This window comes from Notamacropus eugenii, chromosome 5 (assembly GCF_028372415.1).
Source record: "Notamacropus eugenii isolate mMacEug1 chromosome 5, mMacEug1.pri_v2, whole genome shotgun sequence".
In the NCBI taxonomy this organism is placed as follows: domain Eukaryota; kingdom Metazoa; phylum Chordata; class Mammalia; order Diprotodontia; family Macropodidae; genus Notamacropus; species Notamacropus eugenii.
Genome location: NC_092876.1, coordinates 269,555,725 through 269,574,885, shown reverse-complemented (window position 1 = coordinate 269,574,885; position 19,161 = coordinate 269,555,725). Strand labels below are relative to the sequence as shown.

General features: G+C 34.2%; 1 pseudogene; it reads right to left on the bottom strand.

The window, feature by feature from the left end:
• Window positions 1-5,089: 5,089 nt before the first annotated feature.
• LOC140507848 (protein Red pseudogene) lies at window positions 5,090-18,608 on the bottom strand (annotated as a pseudogene).
• Window positions 18,609-19,161: the final 553 nt, after the last annotated feature.

Below are 19,161 nucleotides of genomic sequence, written 5' to 3'. Positions count from 1 at the left end.
TTTAATTTGCTTTTTTTTGCTTTGACTTTTGCTTCATACAGTTAATCTGACAGAAATATTTAACTGATTCTAAAAATGACCACTAAATCTGTAACTAGCTATTACTAATCAGTCTGAATATCAATATAGATCTTTTCATGTTATTTAGTGATCTCAGTGATTACCATTTTCTGATTTGTAAGATGCATAGGCTGGTAGTTTCTCACCAGTTCATAAATCTTTCGTCTTCTTCATTCATGCTAACCTGGGGTTTTGATCATCTTTCCCTATACCCACTTTTACATTGTAGCGATTCAGCAACAACGAGAGTGCTTACTTGATTTTCGGGATCTTCATGGAATTTCATCAATAAACAAACCTTTGAAAAGAATTATTAACTCATAAATTTCAATCATCTTCTTTGTAGTAAGCATAAATAGTGTCCCATGAAGTGCAAGGATAGGATGTCTTGTTACTTTGATGCATGTGACGTAGCCAAATCTGCCAACCCTTCCCCCCACTTTTTTTTTCCTTCTCAAGAGGAGAATGTTCAAACGACCCTTCCTTTTTTAGCTATTATAGCTTTGTTGCCTGGGTTCATATGTTGTCAACAATGAGTATATCGATTCAATTGCTTTCTTCCAAATGTCTACTCCTTGGATATGGAATAATGATTACACACAGAAGTTAATAATTAATGTTTGTAGGTTGTGCTTAACTTCCACTTATCTCTTTCACTTACACTTATAAAACTTCTTTTTTTTCCCCACTTTTAGCTTTGGAATCTCTCAGGTCATTAGACCTTTTTTGGTTTTACTTGACTCTGTGACCAGGATGAAATACATAAAATATCCTTACTCTATGAGAGACTTTGCTCTTCTCAGTAATGCAGCAATCCAAGATAATTCCAAAACACTCATGCTAGAAAAATGCTCTCCACAACCAGAGAACGAATTACGGAGTCTGAATGCAGATTGAAGAAAACTATTTTCACTTTTTTTTCTTTCTAATGGGTTTTCCCTTTTGTTCTGATTCTTCTTTCACAACATGACTAATGTGGAAATTTGTTTAACTTAACTGCACATGTACAACCTATATCAGATTTCTTGCTTTCTTGAGGAGGGGAGAAAGGGCGATGGAGGGAGAAAAATTTAGAATTCAAAATCTTATAAAAAAGAATGTCAAAAACTATATGCAATAGAAGAAAAATAAAATACAGTTAAGTGGTGGGGAGGACAGAAAAGCAAAACAAAAAAGATGCCCTTACTAATACACTAGAACTCTTTTTTGATTTGAGACTTTTGTAATTCTAAATGTACCTGCTTCCTGTTTTGGACTAGTTCTATGATGTACTCTTCATGGATCTCCTCCTTGGCTACTGACTAATGCTGAAAAATGTCAGAAAACTTTCATTATTGGGATATATATTATATGTGTGTGTAAGGACTCAACAGAGTCCTTACTACTTATCAAAATCCCTTTATTCATCTTTTTGGCTTACTAATACATTCCACACAATGGATGTTTTCAATTTTTGTTTTTGTTTTGTTTTTCTTAGACCTTCAACCCTATTCTACTCCAGTCACTTTCAGCCTCTAACTTTACTGACTATACTGGGACAGATTAAGTATGTTTTTGTTATTCAGTCATTTCAGTCATGCCTGACTTTTCATGACCTCATTTGGAATTTTCTTGACAAAGATGCTAGAGTGGTTTGATATATCCTTCTCCAGATCATTTTATAGGTGAAGAAACTGAGGCAAATAGGATTAAGTGACTTGCCCAGTATCTCACATCTACTAAGTCCCTTAGGTCAGATTTGAACTTGTGATGATGGGTCTCCCTAGTTCCAAGCCCAGTGCTCTACCCTCTGTGCCACCTACTTGCCCTGATTTAAACACCCTCAAATTGTCTCATAACCTCTGAGTTATCTTTCTCTATCATTCCCAATATCCATTCAGTTTTCATCTCATTAATTCTTTACACTAGCATAGTTACCATAACTCACCAGGGCTACTTAGTTAGCCTTCTAAATGCACTTCTTATTTCTAGTCTCTCTCTTTTCTAATGTGTTCTCCACACAATTGCCAAATTTGGTATTACTAAGACCCCTCTTATCACATAAGCCCCATTTTTGAAAACCTTCAGAGACCAATAGGATAAAATACAGACTCTATAGGATGGCAGCAAAGATCTTCCACAATCTGAATCCTATCTATATTTCCAGGGATTGTTAATTCATATTACCACCCTTCATAATCTCTAAATTTTATGAAGACTAGCCTTCTTTTGTCCCCATGCATTCACACAAGCCTTTACCCATATTTGCTATGTATTCCTTCCCCTTCTCTGTTTCTCAGAATTTTCCTTATCTTTTATGACTGAGCTCAGGTAGTACACTTTCCTTGAAGTATTCACTGATCTTCCTAGTTGATGGTGCCTTCTCATCCACTGTCTTTGCATTTTTCTTATTTGTGTGCATGTTGTAACTTCTCCTTCCTTTGATGTACTCTCAGTTACTTGAAAGTAGAGATTACTTGAATATTTTTACATCCCAACATGCAACAGTATCTTGCATATAGTAGACACTTTATAAATCTTTCTTGAATTGAATCCATTGTCATAATTATATCTTGTTCTATCTGCTCTGTGATCCCAAGATCTATTTGATCTCTTGCTTTTCACAGAGATGAAGAAATCATTCTTTTTGTATAATGTTTGTCACTAGCTTCAGTTCATGTTGAGTGCTTCTCACAGGATTGTTATTCTTTTGTGTTTATTCTCTATTTTTCATCTTTGTTTCTATCTCAGTGGTTCTTGATATGGGGTCCATGGATCCTCAAGGAGTCTTTGAACTTGAATGTGAATAATTGCATGTTTGTTTTCAATAACCTCCTACCGAAATCTAGTACTTCCTTCAATTACATTTTAAAACATAGTATGATATGGTGTTTATAGGTTTCACTAAATTGTAAATGGAGTCCATGACATTAACAAATAAGAACCCCACTGTGACTTCTATAAATGCACTTTCAAAAACATCCTTTGATCTGAATTTCCTGAATATACACATGGGTCTTTGTAGACATCTCCCTTTCTTTATACCTCATTAAACTTATCATTAGAATTTCATCCTGGACAGTTTCCTATCTTTATTTAACTGATGTTTTCTAGAATTTTAGCCCATAATTTCTTATCTATCCTTTCCTTGAACTATGAGGGGAATGTCATATTATATCTGATTCTTCTTCATTATTAATTCAAATATGGAGTGATTACTTCCTCCTGGAGTTCAAATAATTTCTATTTCCTCATCATGTCTTCCTTCTTGCTCAGTATCAGGTCTTGAAAATCAATCCTCCTTGCTTCTCATTCCATCTTTTGGGGGAAAAAAATGAAGCTTAATGCATCTATTAAAAATAAGCAGAAACATGGCAGAAAGAGGGCAGGAGAAGGGGTGAAAGAAATAGAGAGAGAGACCAAGAAGCACAGAGACAGAGACATAGCTCCAGCTGAATATTATCTATTATCAAATGAGTTAACATTTGCAAAACACCTTGCAAACTTTAAAGCCTTATGTAAATGCTAGTGCTAAACTAGTAGATAGTCGTTGGAATGTTTTAGATGTAGTTTATCTAGATTTTATCAAAGTTTTTAAATAAAATATCTCATACTATTCTTGTGGGAAAATATATAAACAAAATTATTGATTAAATGGTGACTTTATCAATTGATTCAACTGACAATGTGACTAGACACAAAATGTAATAATCATTATGGTTCAAAGTCAATGTGGCTGGTCTCTAGTAGTGTATTACAGGTATCTCTGTTTGGTACTATGCTATTTAACATTTTTATTCAATAGCTTTTATGAAGACAAAGATGGTATGCCCACTAAATTTGCATATGACAAAGTTGAGGAGGCTAACTAACAGAAAAGGTTTTAATTTTATCATCAGAAAGGATCTCAAGAGTCTGGAATATTATTGATCCAATAAAATGAAATTCAATGGGGGAAAATGTAAAAATTTGCACTTGGGTATAAAATTTCTACTTCATACGTACAAGACGGAACATTCATGGTTAGAATATGGTCATTCTGTTGAAAAAAACTGGAAAGTTTTACTGAACTGTAAACTCAATATGAATGAGTTATCAATGTGGTAGACCAAATAAGTTAATACACTCTTGGGCTCCTTTAAGAGGGTACTAACTTCCAGGAATAGGAATGTAATAGTTCCACTGTACTTGCTCTCAATGGACCTCATCTAAAGTACTGTGTTCTATTCTGAACACTGTAGTTTAAGAGGAACACTGACAACCTAAAAAGTTTCCAAAGGATAGAAACCAGGATGGTGAAGACACTTGAATCTATGACATGATGACTGGTAAAAGGAACATAATTAGACTGGAGCAAAAAGAATTCAAGAGATACATTACAGCTATGCTCAAGTAATTTAAGAACTGTCATGGGGAAGAGGAATCAGACTTGTTATGTTTGTAACCAAAGGTTTGTGACAGAAAGAATGGGTAGAAATTAAAAAGACAAATCTAGGTTTAATGTCAGACCAAAACAAAACAATCTTCCTAATAATTGCAGCTGCCCACAAGCGGAAGGAGAAGGAGTTGGGAGTGAACCTTCTTGGAGATCTTCAAGCAGAGTTATTAAACCTTGCATTGGGGGGATGTTATAGTAGGCATTCCTTCTGTGCATGAGTTGAGTAGATGTCAGCTTAGTTCCTTTCTATCTCCCAAGTTGTGTAATGGCGATCATGAAAATGATGATGATGATGATGATGATAATGAGGATGAGAGTGAAGTCCAGGTAGTTGAAATTCCTGTCACAACTCTATTATGTTTCCATATCAGGTTTGTGATATCTTTCTTGATCTGTAATAGATTTCATCTATTCCACCCTTTTTTAGGTTAAACAATAATATTTATTTTGTCTTTTCCTTTATTTATTTCCTCCACAAACTTTACCATGCTTCTGCTTTATGACATCTGCGTATTAATAGTCAAAACAATGCCATTTCTTACATACATACAAAAGGACACTGCAACTTCTCTAAGGAAGGTACAAAGGGAAAGAAAGGAAGTTGAGAAGTATTCAAATGAGTAATCTTCCAGGAATCTGAGTACTGCACCAACATTTTGGTCTTTCTACCTCAACCCCATCAGCCTCCATTGTCTTGCTTTTCTAAGTAATTGGGCTGACTGATCTTTTCCCACTGTCAATCAAGATGTGCCTTGTCATTTGTTTCTTTGAAGTGTCAGGTTTTCTGACTTTCTGACATCTTGATGCCATACTGGAATGAGGTTTTAGGCAAAGCCTCTTTGTTGCTTGCATACTTGCTATGCTCTTTCTGGGTATAAAAGTCCCATGCACCCAATGGTCCCATTTTGTTACCCTGCTCCATCTTGCTGTATGACACCTCCTCATCACTGTCCATAGCCATGTCATCTACCATGGCTGCATAACACTGCATAATTGTTGGACATGAAGAATCTTACAGCTGGCTCTTATCTTCTGGTTTCTTCAGTGATTCACCACCTTCTCAACCAGAAGAACTAGAAAATTTTTTGTTGGAGTTTTTTAACTCCTTTCCAGATCCAGGAGCTTTGTCCCTGTCCTTGGGCTAGTCATCCACTTTCAACTTCTCAAAATGGCTGTGTCACTTCATCTCTTCTCTTTTCCAATTCCACACTCTTTCTTTATCACACTCCTTGTCCAGTTCCCTTTCTCGCTATCATTTTGAGTTCCAGTCCCAATCTCTCTTCCATTCATGATATCACTTCCTTTCTTTTTCTCTTAGAACCTTAGTTGTTGGTGGTACATAATTAATAATGTCTTTAAAAATGTTCATTCCAGCCTCTGGAGGTTATTCTCATCCAGTTTTCCTTTGAACTTTTTGTTCAGCTTGTTATTCTGGGTGCAAATAGGAAAGGATCTAGGTCAGCTTGCTGATGACAATATCATTTGTGGTCAATGTAGCCTGGGTCACCATGATAGGACAATCATCTTTGCTGTAGATAAGTGTGGTGGGGAAATATGTGTCTGCAAACTCATCATCCATAACTACCACAGTATTTTCTTACTATATTAAAGGCACACACATTCTCTCAAACGCAGCATACAGTCTTTTCACTTTTACTCAGATATACATACATACATACATACACATATTCACACACATATATGTACACACATCTATCTATCCATTTTTCTATCTATTTGATACACACACATATCCCAAGAAACTGGGCATCATAGAGAAAAGAAGGCAGTGGAAATTTAATTCAATAATGACTATCAATGTAGTACAATGAATGCTTCTATGTTAGTTTTACCAGGTGAGCTCCTAAATCTATATCTCATTGACATGCTGTTATAGCAGTGATACAAGGTTTAAAAGAGTCATTTTATCAAAGATCAACTTCTGACAATATATTTAAATTACTTTGCACTTCATATGTTTTCATTTTTCCCCTATCCATTTACAATTGTCATATTTTAAGTAGCCTTCAACTCTTCACATTTGTATACCACATCATCTCTAAGAATGACATCTTAATTTGTTGCTATGGAAACAAATTTGACATCAAAATATATTTATTACTAGGTCACTCATTGTGCTTCTGGGAGAGAGTGTGAAAGAAAAAAAAGATCAATATATTAAACTATCCTTGAGATACTGAATGATGAATCATATTTCTTTACAGGCACAGAAATAAAAGATATTTTGAACAAGCACACTCAGGCTAAGTGCAAGCTTTTGAAATACACACACATAAATACAAATACAATATTCTTGAATACTCATGTAAGTATATGCATGATAGGCATTAAATAAGTATGAAAGCTATTTTGTATCTTTATCTTACATGGAAACATCAACATAATACATTTCAATAATCAGTGTTTTTTGCAACTATAAAATCTAGCTCTGGCCAAGATCTCATGAGATTCCATCTTCATTTTATCACACAGACAAACTCTGGCCTGTGGCATGAGACTCTTCACACAAGGGCTAAGAGAGAAAGAAGGCATTAGCTATGTGGTCTTATACAAATCCCTGTTCTTTGAGAGGAAGGTATTCCATTAAAAATCTGAATCTATCATAAATTTGATTTGGTTGAATGTTTATACTAAAATTTTGTTTTGGATAAAGTTGGAAAAAAGTGTGATTCTGAAAAGAATTTGAATTGATCATTCAAAAACAGAGATTTTCAATTTCTGAAAATAAAAATGGCAATTTTTTGGCAAACATACCATGTATAGTATCTGTTTAAAGTGAAACACAAGCCAGGTACTAATAATGTAGGGAACAAATAGGAGAAAGAAGAAAACAAGCTAAAAACTTTCCTTTATAAATGCAGTATAGAGACACAGTGACTTATGTAGGGTTATACAACTTGAAGGTATCAGAGGTAAGATTTGAACCTAGAAGTTTTTGGTTTTGAGATCAGCTATTAACTATTGCCCATTCCCTTCCTTGAAAGAGCATCTACATAACCCCATGCCTTTTAATTACTCTGACTTAGTTCCTTCTTTGCTCTGGGTTTCTCTGGTTCTTTCTCTCACTCTTCAGGTGAAATGAAATAAGATCCTAGCAAATTTCTTTCTTCTGGAAGGGTAAATTGGGAAGACGGGGGACAAGAAGTGAGGGTTGAGTACTAAGTCAGGGTTTCAGTTGTTCAGCTTTGTAGTAAGGCTGCCACCTGGGCATTCAGAACCTTCTACCTTCATTGTAGGGCAGCTTTTGAGATACTATGGAGCTAAAAGACATCAAAATGATGGAAATATTCTGTAACATTTGGAGCTATTATGATATTTTCTAAGATTTATAGAAATAATTTAATTCATACTTTTCAAACTGCTTCCCAGTTATTTTACTGGTAAGAATCTGAGGGACATTATTGTGTAAGTGAATTGCCCCAAATTCATAGAATAAGTTATTGAAATAGCTGGGATGTATTAGATTGCTATATACTTACAACTTGGTCTTTGTCATAGGATATAGCTTAGAAATGTTTGCAATGTATATTTCCAAACTATAGAAAAGTATATCATTGATACAAATATCTATTTATATGTAATTAAATTACTAATATATTATATAAATAATTTGGATTAGAGATTTGTTGGTAAGCAAGAACAGTGGATTAGGAAAGCAATTTTGACACTTAGAGGGAACTCAAATAAAAAGTTATTTTGTCATTTTCCTTTTATATTCTTATTTTTAATAAACCTTTTTCTTAATTTTTGTGGAAACATCATCACTTACAGAGAGAATTGGGGTAGTATCAAGAGCATGGACATATGATACAAATTTAAAGATTCTAAGGGATAAGAGACCTGAATGGGGGTTGAGCCATTACTGGATAAATACTAAAAGGCCACAAAGAATGAACCCAGACCACTATGAGCTTAAAGATGAGATCATGAATCATGATTTACAACTGTAATTATACTCTTTATTTATCTTTGATCCTGGGCCAGAAATGGAGGTGAAAAGAAAATAATCCAGAAGGCAGAATACTGTTGTGGAAGGAATGTTAGGTAAACACAGAGTCAGAAAGATCTGGGTACAAATGACCCAGTATATGATCCTAGCTGAGTAACAGTGGACAAGACACAATTCTCTGAACCTCAATTTCCTTATCTGTAAAATGAGGATGAAAATGTGCATAGTAGCTACCTCATAGGAATGTGGTAAGGAATAAATAAGAGAACATATGTGAACATACATACAGGTGGTTCATAAACATATCAGTTATTAGTATTGCCTTCTCTCTTTCCCATTCGTTTTTATGCTAATTCTTACTGAAGATGAAAAGTGAACAGTTGGAAAAATGCAAAGGATGGGGAGGGTGGGAAAAGCAATAGTCAACTAATAGTGAAAGAGAAAGAGAGTAAAAAGAAGTACATCAAAACAGAACTGGAGCAATGTCTAGCATTATCTCCTGTTTTGTCCCCAAGTTTTATATGATTTGAAACATATTATTGAAGAAAATGTTCCATCAATATTACATTTGCTGCCAGGTCACTTTTGCTGTTCCTCTGCCTATATACCTAGGAGCTCGCTAAATCTGTACCATTTGCAGAGACCAATTGCAAAATGCAGCCTAAAATTATCACATTAAGATAAAGAATTTATTTTAGTATATTTACAAAAATACAAAGAGTAACACTATTTATAATTTTGTAGTATTAACAATGTGGAGATTGTATATTGTGGCAGTTGTACACAATTCTTTTAATATCATTAGATTTTTTCTTTTAATGGTTGTTTATATCCTTAATTTTCCACATACTGTACAAATCTCATTTTTATAAGGTTAATTACAATTAGTCAGACTAGGAGACCAGCATAGTTACTGTTGCAGAATTTTAACTGAATTATGATGAGCACTTCACATTATGTCTTTGAAATAACAGACAATTGAGTATATCTCCCATTGTCAGATTTGAAGCCTCAAGCTTGCAAGTAATAAATTAAGAAATAATTAGATTATAAGGTACCACACTCCAGTTTTATCCAGCAGCTACAGCATGACTCAATTGTTTTGGTTGATTATTTACTATGTTGTACCAAAAAACTCAAATCAAGCTAAACCACTACAAAAAATAGTTGTTAAGTAGAAACGTATTTATTTATTTGCTTTTGCTACTGTTTTACAAATTCATTAAATCTAAGAAAAGGTTTTGAGCTCTATTTGATAGCTATGTTTTGATACTGAATTTTTAAGAATTCTCATTAAAAAACAATTTAAAGTTATTCACATTTATATGTATATGCACATATGTGTGTATAAACATATACATATTTTAAATATATCATATATGAAAAAATTGCTTTCCAGAAGGGATGTCAATTTTCAGTGACTCATATGCACATTGTATAATTTTTGTATACATTTCCTTTCCCACTTTGTTGATGCACAGTTTTGGGTAATGGGTTTTTCTGGGTGACACGATTGAATATTCTTTAGTCATTCATTCAAGAAGAATGTATTGACTTCTTTCTATGTTAATCAGTCAAAATCTTCCTTTGGGGGAGAACTTTTCTTTTTTGCAAAATTGCTGCAAGGCATAAATATAGAGAATAAAAAGTGCAAAGTAACATAGCTAAGATATTAAGGTGGTAATTGTATTTACCCCTTCCTTATAATTTAATGTAAAAAATATGTGATTCCAGGGATAACAGACTTTGCTCTAACAATCAATCTACAACTTACAACAACAACAAAACCTCACAACTTCCAATTCAACTTCTTTTTTATGATCTGGTACAAAGACATCTATTAGGAATTCCAATCACAATGTTATTGTTCTTGTTGTTTTTAAACACTGGCTTTGTTGGCATCTAGAACCAACTCATAAAATATGCTTTACTTATATTCTGGATTCCTTTGCTCTTAGATGGCATTCATTTTCAACCCTTGGTTATCCTTTCCCCACCACTCCCTCAACATTACCAGTTTCCATTCATTTACAGCCCATGAAACCAAATTACACTGGATGAAATCTGGTTTCAAAAAGACCTGACACATTATGTCAGCATTTTCATACTAACGTTGGCATTACATGTCCTTCAAAGTATGGCAACCCAACTTTCCATACTTATCTCATGTTCTTCCCTTCTCTACATACTAAGTAATTTGGAATATTCTTTCTTTCGCAAACATATCCCAGGTTTTCTTCATTTCTGTGCTTTTGTTCTGCTGTGCGCTAACTTGTGTGAAGATTGTATAATGAATAGGGAACTGAACTTGTAATCAGGAAAATGTGAGTCAAATCACGCTTAACTTTCTAACACTTACTAGCAGTATGATGCTGGGGCAGTCATGGAATCTCTCTTGGTCTCTGTTTCTCCATGTATAAAATGAGGACTGGACTCAAGGGGTTCTAAGGTCTCCTCCAGAACTAAATATCTATGATGCTATAGAATGCCCTTTCTGTGACCTTTGGATGTTTGAAATCTGGTCATTTCCAGATTTCTGGGCCATCTGGAATCCTTCTGATAATAAATAGCACCATATCTAATGAACCTTGAAGGAACCTTAAAGATCATTGGGTTCATGCTCTTTCTTCTCCCAATTACATTTTATAGATGAGAAAACAGATGCCAAGAGAGGTCAAGTGACTTGCCCAGGGTCATACAATTAGTACGGGAAGTACTGGCATATACAACTAGGTTCTGTGTTTACAAATTCAGTGTTTTTGTTACTATATGACAACTGCTTTCATGATGTAGTCCATCAACCTTTATTCATTAATCATAATGAATTTTTAAAAAGGATGACAGGAGAGAAAAAAAACTACTTATGATAAAAATCTATAAATGTACAATTAGGTTTAGATAATTGAGATGGTCTTTAAGAGAAAAAATCATAATAAAATTTTCTTATCTTTATATTGATCACCTTCTAAGTTAAAAAAACTCTATAACTGCTTTTTGGCAATGATTAAGACGTTCTCAAATCCCTGTTAAAATTCATCTTTCCTGAATTTTTTTTCCTTCTTTAATTATACCAAATTATTAGATATTCATCTAAAGTTGTTGCAATATAAACCAATCTTTGGTATTATTATTGAAATAGTCATACACAAGAGTTTCATGGTGAAATGAGCTGACAGGAGTTAGCCCAGTTCTTCCTTTTAGTTTTATTGGTAAATAATTGTAAATAGGAAGCCTATAGTGGAAGTGCTAGGGGTTGCTAGACAAGCCCCCATGAGTTTCTGGGCTATCAGAAACTATGAATCCTTGGATTATTGTGGAGTTGCACTGATAGATGGTGGGAGTGGCCATGATGTGCATACAACACAGATGGTGAGCCTGATAGCAAGACTGAGTTTATTCTAGAGGGATGCAGATAAGCAGTGACAGTTACATACCCAAGAGTAGAATTCTTAATCTTCTCTGTTTCATAGATTTCCTTGTTAATCCAATGAAAGGTATATATCCTTCTCAGAAAAAAAAGACATTTTTAAAAAAATAAAATAAAATACTCAGAATGACAAAGGAATTCAGTGACGTTGAAATACATTCATCAAAATATCAGGGGAAAAACCTCTAACTTTGTCCATTTAATTTTAAGAATGCTTGCCTCTTAAAAAAAGAAAAGAAGCTGAAAATAGTCTAGCTTCAGCATTTGGGAATAGCCTTGCATAAGGCAGGGATGTCACTAATTGGTATCTTGAGTGTGGTGCCTAATTGGTCCTGCAGATGAGTTCTTTTTAATGTGGCTTTTTTTTTTTAGACAACTAGATGACACAGTAGATAGAGTACACATTCATGAGTCAAGAAGACATGAGTTCAAATCTGACCTTAGACACTTTTTAGCTATATGACCTCAGGCAAGTCATATAACTTCTGTTGGCCTCTATTTCTTCAGTTGTAAAATGTGGATTATGATAGCACCTACCTCTCAGGTGCTGTTGTGGGTACCAAATGAGATAATATTTACAAAGCTTTCAGGAATATGTTTGACAAAGTGTAGGTGCTTAATAAATGTTTATTTCCTCACCACCACCACTTTCACCTGGAGATCATGGGAACCATCCCTTGTCTTCATTCAGCAGAAGGTGATGGAGAATATCTAACAGTCACTTTCAGAATATCCTTACCACTCTATATAATATTTGCCATTTAATACCCAGAGATAGATCTTGGAGGCTCTAAGCTGCCCAGAAAGTGCTGATCTGCATTGGTAAAGGAACTTCACTCATCTGGGAACTGCTCATAACTCAAGTCTAGTATCTACATGTCATAATTATAATAATAATTATTAAAATAACTGAAATTTTGTGACTCACTCTGCCCCTACCAAGAGAAACCTTGGAAACATATGAATTTGCTTTATATCTTTCTTCTCAATATTGAACCCAACCCACAAGAGCTCAGAACCCTGACTCTGAGTTGCAAGTTACATTTTTTACCTAATAGCTAAGCATACTGTACTTTCAGAGGTTTTATTAACCTCTTACATCCATAAAATGAGGATAATAATTCTCATATTATATGGCTGGTGTGAATAGGACACCAGAAATCTTAAAAATATGCTATAATTGTAAGTAGCTATCACTACCAATTCTTTTAAGATCTTTAAAGATTTTTTAAAATCTCCACTGTCCATTTTGTGAATGGGCTTAATATTTTATTCATAGCAGATAAAATATAAAAAATCTTTTTTTGCAACAGATATTGGCATTTATTTGTATTTTTCATCTTTTATAAAATGTGGGACTCTTCAAAGTATTAGATGAAAGGACATGTGCACACTTGAACAGCCTAAGAGAATAAGATTAAATTTTTGCTTTTGTACACAGTATAATGTCGTTCCACCAGCAACACTAGGGCATTTTAAAAACATTAAATTATTAACTAGGATAAGGAATTAAGTCCCCTATGAGGCAAGAATGAAGCTTGATAAGTAGTTAGGAAAATAAATGACATACTTCTTTTTGTTGGATCAGTGAATTAATTCAATAGTCTATACCCTCAATGTCATCTTTTATTGTTCCCCCTTTACTCAGACTCAGGTAGTATCAGTGAAAATTTTATTCTTTTTTTTAGAAAATAAGTTTTTACAAAGAGAAATTTACTTCAATGATATGGCAAAAACAAGTATACAAATGTTAAATATGCCAAGACCATACATATTCTCCCTTAAGCTGCACTGGTATCTGGGATAACAAGGCCCAATACTTATCTCAGTTCCTATGTAGCAGTGTTCACAGTGAGATCACATCCAGATGCTGCCCAACTCATGGACAAGCCCTGGTTTCAACAACCCCTTGGCTTGGGTCCCAAAATTGATTAACTTAGGTTAATCCTGCTCCTCAAGTGTCCAATGTTGCCCTGGCCCTTAAAGACATCCTCTGGGATGCTGGATTGGTAAAGCACAGTACTGACTTTTTGAACTCACATGTATACATCCCTATCATCTAAAATGAAAAAAGAAAAAGGCAGAGGCCAAGGTCCAAGACCTGTTTATCTGGGAACACCTCTCTTCTTTTCTCATCTTACAGCCTCATCTGTCACTAGATTTTGTGAGTGAAAGCATCACTGAACAAAGGGAGAAAATGTCTGATTTTTAAAATTACCGTTATCAATTGACAAAAACAAAATACACCATATTTATTTGCATTCCTTCTTTCTCCATTCCAAACTATTTTTGGTGCCTGAGTATTATATCTATATATTGTAGACTCCAAAGTTTCTCCTGAAATACATGTATGCATTAGATATGCACATTAGCAGTGCTGTCTCCACATGGTACAATGTGTTATCACACCTCTAAGTAACTTTTTGGCCATTGCTATTTACCTATGTACACAGAGAGGGCTTGGAGAGAGAGTGAAAAAAATATCATGGCAGCAGTTTGGCAATATATAATAAGAATGATTTTTCTTCTACTTGATTCTTTCCTTCAAATATTAGGGTCCTCACTTCTGGGGGAGAGGATTTTGCCCACCTCCTATTTTCTACTGTAATTCTAGTGGCCACTTTAAAAGTAATTAGACTAGCTGCCAGTCTGGGGTGAAGCAGTTCAAGACAATTGAGATGGAGCTATGGGCACTGCCAACTCCATCCCCGATTTTATCATACTGAGGCTTTTCAGTGAGAGTCATACTTGGACAGAGTTGCTAATCAGAGGTCTTGTGGCTAGATGCATGGGAATTGGGAAGTTAGGTGGGGTAAAGGAGGGCTAGAAATATTTTCCCATTCTATCTCCTTTAAGTCCATGAATAGCTGTCCAAGTGGACAATCAGACTAGCTTATGTTATTTGAACATTTCTAATATTTAGGGATGAATATAGTATCATGTTCATGAAAGTTCTTTAAAAAGTGGAAATTCTTACTATACAAATATGACATAATTATATTAGCATGCTTATTTTTTTAAGTATGAATATTCTATTTTCTAAAAAAGGCATGTGTTACAAGGCTAACAATAAGAAGTAGATTCTCTCTTTTTCTCTATTCTAGGACTGCCCCCTAAAAAATAAAAAAAAAATAATTCAATTGCCACTTCTTTTGCACTTTATGTTTACATTAGAACAAATGAAACCCACCTCTCTATGGTACATCAGCTAATATTCTCATTTATATTCTGGGAGAAAATGTTAAAGCATTCTCCCTCAATTTAATTTTTTTGACAGTGAATATTTATACTAAATTTAAATTAAGTGTAAAAGAGCAGATTGATAAGAACACCAAAAACCTTGTAGATCAACCAATAACACCAGCTGTCCAAATTATTCTACAGCATTGCAAAGGTTCCACTAAGCTGCATATTTATTGCTGGATATATTCCATCCATATGACGTACAAATTTGAGATTATACTTTTAAACATAATAAGATGGAGTTCTGCCATGCCTACTGGGTGATAAGTAAATGCATACCCTACCAATTTGGTTAAAATCTCAGGCCATGGTTTTTAGGGACTTTGAAAAAATTAATTACCAGAAAGGACCCATATAGTCCTTACATAATTCTTTAACCTTAAAAGTGTGTGAGAATCCCTTCCTTCCCACCCCCACAAAGAGCCTCAGTTCTATGGGAAATGATAATCTCTGTTTATCTGTATGCATTTGCAAAATCCTGATTAGTCAAAAGGCTAATTAGAATATTCATACTACAAAAAACAATGTCACAGCTAATATTTGATTAGAAATCATTGAGGTAGTTATCAATATGTTTTCACAGCTTTGCCTTCTTTGCTTATATGACACCCAGGTGTTTTGGTCACAAGATACCGGAAACATTTTTATTATTATAGCACTTATTGTAAAGACACTGTTCTTGGCATAGATCATAGAAAAACCTTTTTTATTCAACTTAATTGGAAGTAAGGCTAATCTTATTTAATGGAGAGATCATATTGAAAAGAAACTCAGTTTTGTTATTTTAAAATACATACAACTCGAACTGGGATGATAAAGCGTTGCATAGCAAAGCTCTTTTTAAAGACATAGATCACAGTTGTATGCATCTAACACTATTTTTATTATATAGACAACTGTTTGTCCTCAGTCTTGGAGAATCAAGGAAAGCACTTTATTTTAACAGTTTAAACATATCTCTTAAAATTTGTATTATCTCTTCACTTTATTTAATTCAACAAGCATTCAGTGCCTACTATGTGCAAGCCACTGCTAGGTATTGATATAGTAAAAAAGGAAAAATCAAACACTCCTTGGCCTCAATGCTTACATTCCACAAAGATGATATGGAGGGAGGAGGGCGGGGGGGAGAAAGGGAGGGGAGGTTTGCTAAGGAAAGATAGAGATTTTAGCTCAGCTTTTTTTCTGAATAATTACATTTCCAAATGAGAAGAGACTAAATTAATGAGTTTTTACTGTGTTTATCATCAAATAGCTATTGTTAAAGGAGCTAGATTTCTTAGTCTGACAGCTCTATGTCAACTTTTGAAGAGACACCTGCTGTTTGTCCCCTGTGCACGGTAGCCTGATGCCAAATCTTCCTTTGTCCAGCATTGCTGGGAAGTGAGCTTCACACAGCTGCTTGGTTTTATCCGTGTAATTCTTCCACTTTCCAGTCCAAGAGTTTGTCTACTCCTAGAGGTTCTCAAGTCCAATGGAACTCCTTCGCCATCCATGTCTGATTGTGTAATTTGGACATTTTTAGTCAATTCTATTAAACCACAAATTTCTTTTGACTACCTCTTTCTCCAGTCACTATATGTTACTGACACAGTTTATAGGTTGTAGTTTTTTTCTAGCTGTCCCTTCCAAATGGCTACCTGTCTTTGCTTTGTAATACTGCTTTCTTTCTGCTGTTTTCTTTACTTGCCCCACATAGGTAACATAATAAAAGCTTTACTCTATTGTCTTCCCTTAATAGCTTTTTATGGTACCTCATGAAAGCAAAAAGAGAATACAGATTTTTTTCCCCCACCCCCACCAGTGGTAAAAATGGTACTGTCCCTTTGCAGTCACAGTTGTTCTTTTGTCTTTCTTGTTATTTCAGTTGTGACAAGATATCCTTTGGAGATTTTTTTCACATTAGTAGAACAGGATTTTTATTTCTGTCCTCAGTAGCTTGTGACCTTATTCACTAGAATAAGTTGGCAGGCTAGGATGATTCCGTGCTTATTGGCCTTTGATTGAGTTGACTGTTCCCTGGATTTCTCACCCTCTGTATTCAGATAAATACACATTTAATGGAGCAGTAGATAGTGTTTGGCACGTATTATGATTATTGTTGTTCCTGGTCATGTCATTTTTATTGCTATAGACTTTTGACTTATAATAATAATCACAAAATGAACAGAAGCCAGAGCAGTGACTAGGACATGTGTGTTTCTGTGTGCGCCTGCGTCTGTGCTTTTGTGTCCCTGTGCAAGTCTGTTGTCCAGTCTGTGGTGTGACGCTAAGAGTTTGCTTCTTTCCCCAAAATGGGATGATGAAGTCTTTGTCAAAGGTTCCAAGTGTTCTCAAAAGCATCTTTGATTCTTTTGTACAAAACTGTTTTCCACTTGTTAAAAGAAAAGAGGAAGAAGTTTGGTGAAACTGCTTTGGAAGTTCAGCAAGCTAAACCCCAATTGCCTATTTTAGTCTGCAAATATATAACCTAAGTAAATCGGAAGGCATAGTGAAGTAGCTGTAATTTTTTAAAAACATCTTTAATGAAGTATCCTTTTATTTGACTCAGGGGCTTGTATATTGTAGATATTTATTAAATATATTTACTAGACTTTGGTTGAGTCCTATAAGAATTATACACTGAATATGAAAATAGATTGGATGTGAAAATGGAAAGCTATTAAAAAGTACAGAACTTCTTAAAATAAATTTGTCTGATATCTTTTTGTGTTCAGTTCTTTGAATTCCCCCCCATATACCTCTTTCTATGACTTTCCAGAATGATCATTAATAATGGTGATTTTTTTTAAGAGAAGAAGATGATTAAAAAAAAAAAAACCTGTAAAACTAGTGGACACACGGAAAAGTACTATGCTATATAGAAAGTTCCATATCTGTGTATCTCCAGACTCTAAAGAGGAGCTGGGGGAAGTATCTTCTCTAAAATTTTTTTTGGGACAAAACTTGGTCTTTATAGTTTTGAAATGTTCAGTTTCTATTGTTATTCAGTTCTTTTGATGTATTATGATGTGATTTTCCTGCCTCAATTTATTTCCCTTTGCATCAGTTCATGGTTTTATTTTTTTCCATAGATGGTCTTTCCATTTTTCTTCTAACTTCCCAAGTTTTTTTCTTTCTTACAGCACAGTAACATTCCATGACATTCATGTATGCCAATATGTCTTGTCATTCCATAATTAAGGAGCATCTACTATGATTCTAGTTGTTGTTTTTGTCACCAATAAGAGCATTACTTTTAAAATATGTACTATTTAAAATGGTACACATAAAGTAAATGTAGTTAGAAAGATATAGTCAATGGTTTCCTTAGGGTATATTAGCACAGGAATCCCTTGGTCAATGAGTTTGGACATTTTACTCTCTTTATTTATATCATTAAAAATTGCTTCCCAGAATGATTATACAAATACATAGTTCAGCTAATATTGCATTAACATACTGGTATTTCTACAACATCTCCAAGATCGACTGTTTCCATCTTTTACCATCTTACCAATTTGTCGGGTGTGAAGTAAAACTTCAGACTTGATTTAATTTTCATTGCTCTTATCAGTGATTTGAGAGATTTCTTATCATTATAAAGTTTGCAATTATTCCTTAGAGAACAATTTATTCATATCCTTCAATTATATTTCCATTGAGAGATGGCTTTTGGTTTTATATATTTATATTAATGGTATATCTATTTGGATTTTTAAACTATTATCAGATATATTTGGTAAAAATATTTTCCCAATCATCTACTTCCCTTTTGCTAGATACATTAATTTTGTTTATGCAAGAACTTTAATAATTTCACATAATTTAAATGAGATACATCTTGAAGTAAGATAATGATTCTATGAAAAACAAGTGAGTTACATTCCAACGAAGGGGACATCCAGTTCAAAGGTAAAGAGACAGAGGATGTAGTGATATGTGCAAGGAAGAGTGAGTTGACATGTCTGCCTGGACCTTAGAGTGCAAGAGATCACATATAATGACGCTAGAAATATGAGTTAGGGACAGATTGTGAAAGACTTTAAAAGTTTGTATTTTATC